We start from the raw sequence: 8,153 nt of genomic DNA on the forward strand, positions 1-8,153 counted from the left end.
CCTAGGGGTTCAACCAAGAACTCACCTTCCGGTTTGACCGACACATAATAATAAAAAATTAGTCAGCTCCTTCCTGTGGCAGTCTGTCTTGGCAATTTTTTATAATACACTATGTCCCTTATAAATAATCTAATTACCTACATATCCTACCAATTGATTATATCGTTGGGATCATAGATATATATATATATATATATATATATATATATATATATAACAGAAACATGGAAAATATTATGCACACGTACTTGGCTGGGCAAAGCAAGATGATAGCCATAGGTCCAATTCGGGTCAATATTTGGAAGGGACTGCAAAATTGAGGTGCTAATTTAGCACATCCACCATAATGCAGAGTACTCTTCTTGGCTCCTACACGAACGTGAACATGATCTCCAACTTGAAACTCTCAAAAACTTCTCTTCCAGCAACAAAATTTTCTGTCGATCCTGGGTAGTCTTTAAATTTGAGCGCACTTTTTTAATCATATCTTCCATCTCTTTTAACATGTCAGGACCCAACATTAATTTATCCTATGGGCTTCCCCAACTCGAGGATGTCCAGCACCTTCGTCCGTATAATACTTCAAACAGACTCATTTGCAAGGATGTATGGTAATTGTTGTTGTAAGAAAACTCCACCAAATGTATATAATCCTCCCATTTAGAAGGTTGTTGCATTACATAAGTCTGCAACATATATTCCACTATTTGATTCACCCACTCAGTCTGCCCATCCGTCTGAGGGTGATAGGAAGTGCTAAAATGTAGTTGTGTGCCTAAACCTCCAAATAAGGCTTTCCAAAAAGCTGATGTAAATTTTACATCACAGTTGGAAATTATAACCCTTGGTATTCTGTGTAGTCTAAAAATATTTTGCATGAATATGTTAGCAATTTGAACAGCCTTAAAAGTAGACTGTATTGGTATGAAGTGAGAAGACTTTCTCAACTTGTCTATTACCACCATTATTGAATCATTCTGCTTTTTAGACTTAGGTAGTCCTGTAATAAAATCAATGGAAATAGTTTCCCATTTCCATTCCGGTATAGCCAATGGGTGGAGTAGTCCAGCTGGTTGTTCGTGTTCTTCTTTCACTTGTTGACACTGCAAAAAATGAGCCAAATATTAAGTCATCTCTTTCTTCATACCAGGCCATAAATATTCCTTTCTTAGTGTAGTGATTAGTTTATGATATCTGGGATGGCCTGCACAAGGAATTTTATGGTATTCATCTAAAATTAATTGTTTAATATTTTTCTGGTTTGGTACATACATTCTCCCTCTATAAATCAACATACCTTGTTGATTTACTTCATATCCCAGTTGTTGTTTACTGTTGTTCAGATTTTTAGCTTGCTTCCATAAAATTTTATATTCAGGATCTTGTATTGCTACTCCTTTAATTTGATTTTTAAAAGTGGTATGTACTTCACTAAAAGATACTTCATAAACACAGTTTACTTTCCGACTTAAGGCATCCACGACTCGGTTTTCTTTTCCTTTTAAGTGTTTGATGTTAGAGTCAAATTCACTCAGGAAATCGACCCAATGGGCTTGTCTAGCATTCATAGTAGCCTGTTTGAAATAGTTAGTTAAATTATGATGATCTTTCATTAATAAAAACTTCTTACCCAATAAGTAATGTCGCCACATTTTTAATGCGTGGATTACTGTCGTCAGTTCCAAATTGTAGGTTGAATACTTTTGTTCATGCTCCTTAAGTTTTGAGACTCATAAGCAATAATTCTTCCCTCCTACATTAGCACGTCGCCAACACATTCCTTGTTGGCATATGTACAAATGATGTATTCTTTATTTGGGTTTGCAATACTTAGAATAGGTGTGGTAGTAAGCAAGTGCCTTAGTTGGTCCAAGTGAAGGTTTTCCTTTTCTTTTGCAAAGAGGTAATGGGGTATGCCACCCTGGAGAATCTTTCAACAAACCTCCTATATTGTCTAGCCAAGCCTATGAACGATCTTATATTAGCTACATTCTTTGGTACTGGCCATTCCATTATGGTTTTTATTTTCTCCGGGTTCACAGCAATCCCATCCTTGGTAATGATGTGTCCCAAATATTGAGTTTGTTCTTTAAAGAAATCGCATTTGTTGTACTTGGCGTACAACTGATTCTCCCTCAAGGTTTTATGGATAATTCGTAGGTGTTCCTTATGCTCTTCTATATTCCGGGAAAAGATCAATATATCATCAATAAATATTAGTACAAACTTATCTAAATATTGATGAAAAATGTTGTTGATTAGACACATAAAATTCGTGGGATCATTAATTAGCTTGAATGGTAACACAATGAACTCGTAATGCCCATAGCGAGTTCTAAAGGTTGTTTTGGCTATATCTTCTTCCTTTATCCTAATTTGATGGTACCCTGAGTGAAGTTCAATCTTCGAAAATACGGTCACTCCCTTTACTTGGTCAAACAATTCATCAATACGAGGAAAAGGGTATTTATTCTTAATTTTTAACTTGTTTAGATGTCAATAACCCATACACATCCGTAAGGTTCCGTCTTTCTTCTTGACGAAGAGTATAGGAGCTCCCCAAGGTGAGACACTTGGGCATATATACTTTTTATCAAGCAGTTCCTGTAACTGCATTTTCAATTCAGTCAATTATGGTATGCTCATACGATAAGGGGCTCGGGAAACTAGGGCAGCTACAGGGATCAGCTTAATACTAAAATATATATTCCTCTTCGGAGGCAGTCCCAGAATCTCCTTAGGAAACACGTCTGGGAAATTTTGTACCATAGGGATATTTTCTAAAGTACCAGATTTTTCTGTTGAATTAATATACCCCACCTGTATGGCATAAATATGACATCCCTTTCAAATACATTTCGCTAATTGAGAGGTTGTTACCAGTCTTATTTTCAGTGGTCTTTGTATACCTTGAATTTCTTGTCTCATACCCTCTTCATCCATGTAATTAATAGCTTTGTGTTTACAATTAATGAGGGACCAATGCTTCTCCAGCCAATCCATACCTATTAGGACATCATATGATCCTAAGGGTAAGACATTCAGATCTACCATAATAGGCTGACCTACTAGCTTCAGAGGGAAATTGCTAACTTTAGCCAGCACCCTTCTCTTTGATCGTGTGGCGAGTTGTACTAGCCAAGGGTTTTTAAGTTTAACAGATTGTAAATGACATTGCTCAACCACTTTTGGACTTATATAACTCAAAGTAGCTCCCGGATCAATAAAAATAGCTATAGTTTGGTTGAAGATCTTACTTTCGAATTCCACCATTGTTGGTTGGTATTCCGCCTGACGATCTTCGAGGAAAGCATTGACTTTAGGAATACTCCTCCCCGCTTCTCCCATAGTTAATGCTTTTTGAATCTGCGCCACTTGATTTTTTCCCTTGTGGTACAAACATTTTTTTAACATAATGTGGTCCTCCACATCCCCAACACTCTATTAGGAGTCTAGTCGTTGTTTCCACTTCTTTTTTTCGAGATTGTTCATTTGTTTTGGAATCACTTGGAAATTTGAACCTGGGTTGATTTTTGTTCATATTTCTGATTGGTAGACTTTTATGGGGTCCTTTGTTGACAACAGTCTTATTTCTTTTGCTGCTAGAGGCAAACTTAATTCCCTTTTTATCAGACCACCTCTTTCCTCCATCACCCTTTGGTCTATTTTGTTGATAGCATATATGAGCCTTTTTTATAACTTCATCCATGGTCTTTGAGTTGTCAAATTCGAGATGTTCCTTCATGAATAGCGGGAAACTACTGATAAATCTCTGCACCTTTGCTTTCTCTTCCCATATGTAGGGAACATATTGCAGCAAGGATGTTAATTTCGTTATGAATTCATCGATAGACAACTGACTCGGTCGAAGGTCATGAAACTCTTTTGGCTTCTCATCGTAAAATATTTTAGTTAAATATTTTTCCTTAAAATACCTTTTAAAAGTTTCCCAAGTTACTTTCTTCTCATTAACTCCACATACCATCTTCACCTACTCCCACCACAAGGTGGCTTTTCCTTGCAACTGATAGATGGCTAAGTGAGCCTCTAGATTATGATCATATTTATACAAATGAAAATACTTATTCATGTTGATAAGCCAGGCTTCAATAGCTTCCTCCTATTCACCATCAAAGAGGGGAGGTTTGATCTTTCGAAACTCTCCTTGCAACTCAATTTTCTGTCATTTTTTATTTTTGTGATCTGATACATTATCAAATTCCTCCTCTCGATTCTCTTCGCCCCCTTCTGTTTCTGAGTTTTCATTTCTGAATTGTTGTTCTCGATTCATGTTTCCATGTTCAGGACTGGGAATCGGTTTCCACTGATTCTATTTGTCAGACAAACTCTTCATAATTTTCTCTTGTTCTTGCATCAATATTTCATTATCTACCTACAACCTAGCCATTTCGTCCTTTAGTTCTTGTACAGTTTCAAAAATGGTAGTGTTGGTATTGCGTGGCTCCTCTCCCAATTGTACCCATACCTCAGGATTGGCTTCTGGAAAGGATGTTGGTCCTGTTCCTGTCACAGGTCTATGTGGTGTAAGTCTAGTCCTCCTCATGCTTGTTGTTTTTCCTATTTTCTCTCTCTATATGCACATCACAAACACCGTTATTCATTCATTCCAGAGGTCTAAGTTTTTCAACTTTAACGCTTTAATACTACTTGTCACATCTCTAGATAATAACATTATAAAAGTCATAGTAAAATAAAAATTTGATTTCATATATATGTATTGTAATAAATAACCAAGCTAGTACACCTGTCACATATGAATTAATGACTTGATACAAACCTTACTCAGAGTGTACAAAATGAATATAACTTGATATTTCGCATGCTGATAATATTCATTAGTGACTTCGTTGTACATACGATAATAATTTTATGGATAATCCCAAGGTTAGTAAGCCTAAAGTCTAATACAATGAACTTGGTTCCCCCTAGAGTTGGCGGGAGCAGAGTTCTGGGTTCTTCCCACTGCCTTCCAGCTGTTGGGCACCTTCTCAGGAAGGTCTCCTCATCAACGGTCCTTGTAAGGCGACTCCATCTGATGGCGATGAATGAACCCTTATCTCCTTTGTCAATTGTATCGTTGAGGGATTTTGGAATTTCACTTCCTGTCTGGCAGAGCCTTCTGGTTTCGGCCCATGGCTTCAGGGTTTCACATAGGTTCACTTCTACCACTCTGTAATATTGATGAATTTCCTCTCGCTCTATCTTAACTCCACCATGACTATATTCTTGGCTACGAGGTTCGCAGAGAACGTTCTATCGCTTACCGCTTCAAAGGATTTGTCCTATCGTAGTAGTCCAACCCAGGTAATTGGTTTATATATTTGTTGTGCAATTATCGCATGGAAATATTTTCATTAATTTAGTTATGTTACTAAGTTTCTCACATGGTTTTGATATGTTTCGCTAGAGGGTTTCATACTGCATGAGTATGCTTGTTTGAGAACAACAAATTACCTCCTTGTACATGTCCGAGAGTTGCAGACTTATTAATCCATCCAACCTCCAGGTAATGTGAAATATTGTCCTAGAAACTCTTGGATTGAAAGTTTCAGAGTCTTAGTAGGTTATTGTCTTATCATGCCAGCTTCTTATGTTTCTCTTATATTATTCTTAGGTTTATATCTGTTAGGGCATATACGTTCCTATACTCTACGTAAAGATGCCCTGCAGCTACATTTTTCTTAAGTTCTGAACATGGTGTTGTTGTTCTTTCTATTTAAGGTTCTTGGTATGCGGCTTGAGATGGGTTTGCAATTTCCCAATGTAAATTAATTCCTATCTGAGCTTGTATCAATTATAATATGGTAATCTTGTATCCAAAGTTTCCTAACTAGATATAGAGCTCTGTTATGATGAATTTATGTGCCTTGTATATATGACAGTTACATGGTTTGTGTAATTGGAAGGAGTCGGGTTTCTACCCTAGCACAGATCTATTCTTTTTACAGAGCTCTAAGATATTTATCCGAGTTAGCTATTCCTTCTCTGTTTTTAATAAGGCATTATTCGATTACCCATTACGTTTTCTTCAATTTAGATTTTATGATTCATACATGTCATTCTGCATGCAATTGGGTTTTCTACCCACATCCCAACATGAACAATACTTATTAGTTTATTATAAATCTCTGATATTCTTCGCAACATAATTTTGTTATGTTTTTACCCAAATGTCCCATACCTTGTTTGGGATTAAAGTTCTGGGTTCGAAATTCAACTAATTTCTGAATGGCAAGACTTGTTCTTTGTATATTATTGACAGTTTCGGTTTTCCGCTTTTCCTTAAGGGAAAATTCTTTCAATTTTCAGTTCAGAATAATTCAATAGGCTTGATTTGGCCTTATAATTTAATCTATTTTTGCTTGTATTTTCTTAGCAAACGAAGTATTAAAAGTGTTGAAAACCTACATTTTTAATTCCTGTAATAGGTTGTATGTATGTAGTATTGTACATTTTTTTTCCAAAACCGTAATCCCTCTGCTTCGAAAGTTTCTAAATAGTTATGAGAGTTATTTCTTTCTGGTTTACTGCTTTCTTAAATATTTATGTATTATAAGCCCTAGGAGATGGACTCTCCTAAAGGAAAAATTGCTACTCTGGTTTATATATCTTACTGTGTTTTCTTTAGAACTCACTAGTTTCTGTTAGATAGTTAGCATGCAGATTATGTACTTCTAATGATAGTCATTAGGCCTTTATTGAATTAGCACATTTAACCCTTTCCAAATAGAATACATGTCTTGATTTCAACAATACGTTTAACTTTCTGAAAGATGTAAATACTTATCTGATTTTTGCAGTAATCACTGTCAACTACTTGGATCCAGTTCGGCTATAAGTTACCAAATTTCCTCCCAAGCTTGAGACCCGCTTTCAAGCCTGAGTCTCCCCCCGAGTTGTTACTCACATGCAGGATGTTTTCCTTTAAGACTAACAGTCTTAATATGTCACAGTTATTTGGTCTTAACCAGACTTAGCTTATGAACCCATCTGACATATCAGCACGGTATCTTCCATTTCATTTCTCCTTTCTTGATCTGAGGTACCAATACCCTCTTAATCTCTTTCTTGAGGATAAATTTTCAAGGAAGTAGTTAGGGATAGGTAATCGCCTATCCTAACTACCTTACATGTGAGAGTTACATGGTTGTCATCATCAAGACATATCTTAATCAAAATAATAAGCATATAAACTTAAATAGTAATATCTAGTTTGTTTGATATTTATATTAAAAAAACTTGAAGTAAGCGAACTGCTGCTGCTGTGCGCGCGCGCGCGCCTGAGCCTGCCATCGAACCTGCCTGCTTGCCTGCATCAGCTTGATCGACCAGCATCATGGATCCTCCGGATCCACCCAGTGGGGATCCGGAGCTACAGCGGGCCTTCTCAAATCTGGTTAAATCTCTTCCTCAGCAAAGACCTAGACCAATAGCAACGAAATTTGTGAAGAAGCTAGATATTTTACAGGAAGTTCATTTGCCTCTGACCATCCCTCGCATGGCAGCCATTTCCTTACCAGAGAAAGGATTAATCGGGCAATTTACAGGACTATGGCCTTCCCCCAAAACAGTGCAAAGGTGGGTTGAACGGAACTGGTCGGACAAGATCCAAGGCAAAATATCCATCAGATTCTGTGGTAGAGGATACTTCACCTTTCATTTCGAAACTAAGGAGGACAAGGACCTAATCTTCAGAAACGGGCCTTACTTTATGGACTCCAGGGGTCTCTATCTCAACAAATGGACCCCGGATTTCGATCCAGAGCTAGACATTCCAAGCGCAGTTCCAGTCTGGGTCAGGCTGCCCCATCTCCCTCTTCACTGCTGGGGCGACGATTCGGTCAAAGCAATAGGAAACGCGGTCGGAAAATACATAGACCGCAGTGAACCCAAAGACAACATGCAGGCCTGTGCGCGGATTTGTGTTGAAGTTGATCTGGGGCGTGGACTGCCGGAAGCCATCAAACTGAAAGTAGACGACTGGTGCCACATTCAGCAGCTGGATTATGAACAGATCCCCTTCAAATGCAAGGTATGTCACGAATACGGACATTTTGCAAATAGATGTACTAAAATCATAAATGTAGAAACAGAAGAGCAAGAAGGGCAATGGGAAACTGTTAAAAGGAAAA

This window comes from Pinus tabuliformis, chromosome J (genome assembly GCF_031772625.1).
Source record: "Pinus tabuliformis cultivar Carrire ecotype Pingquan chromosome J, CPIR1, whole genome shotgun sequence".
Lineage (NCBI taxonomy): Eukaryota > Viridiplantae > Streptophyta > Pinopsida > Pinales > Pinaceae > Pinus > Pinus tabuliformis.